This window comes from Corvus brachyrhynchos, unplaced genomic scaffold, assembly GCF_000691975.1.
Source record: "Corvus brachyrhynchos isolate BGI_N302 unplaced genomic scaffold, ASM69197v1 scaffold197, whole genome shotgun sequence".
Lineage (NCBI taxonomy): Eukaryota > Metazoa > Chordata > Aves > Passeriformes > Corvidae > Corvus > Corvus brachyrhynchos.
The window spans coordinates 437506-437821 of NW_008239108.1; positions in this window are offsets into that span (position 1 = coordinate 437506).

The window sequence follows — 316 nt, forward strand, 5'->3', positions numbered from 1 at the left end:
CTTGTTCCCCTGTGTCCTCCCCGTGTCCCCACCCTCGTGTCGCCCTCCCGGATCCCGCCCCATCTCCCCGGCTGTCGCCCCGCACTGCTGGCAGACCCTTCATTAACATACACTTTGCATATATTTGCATACTCGGTGCCCATCTCGCTCTCCACGTGACGCGCGGGGATCTCCGCGGTGGGCGGGAACCGCGGAGTCCCTCTGCGAGCTTTGATTGGTCGCGCTCGCTGTCATTTATCCCTGGGGCCGCTGTCCGTCAACGAAGAGGCGTGGCCTGCGGTGGGCGTGACCAAGACAGTAACTGGAGGGGGCGGGG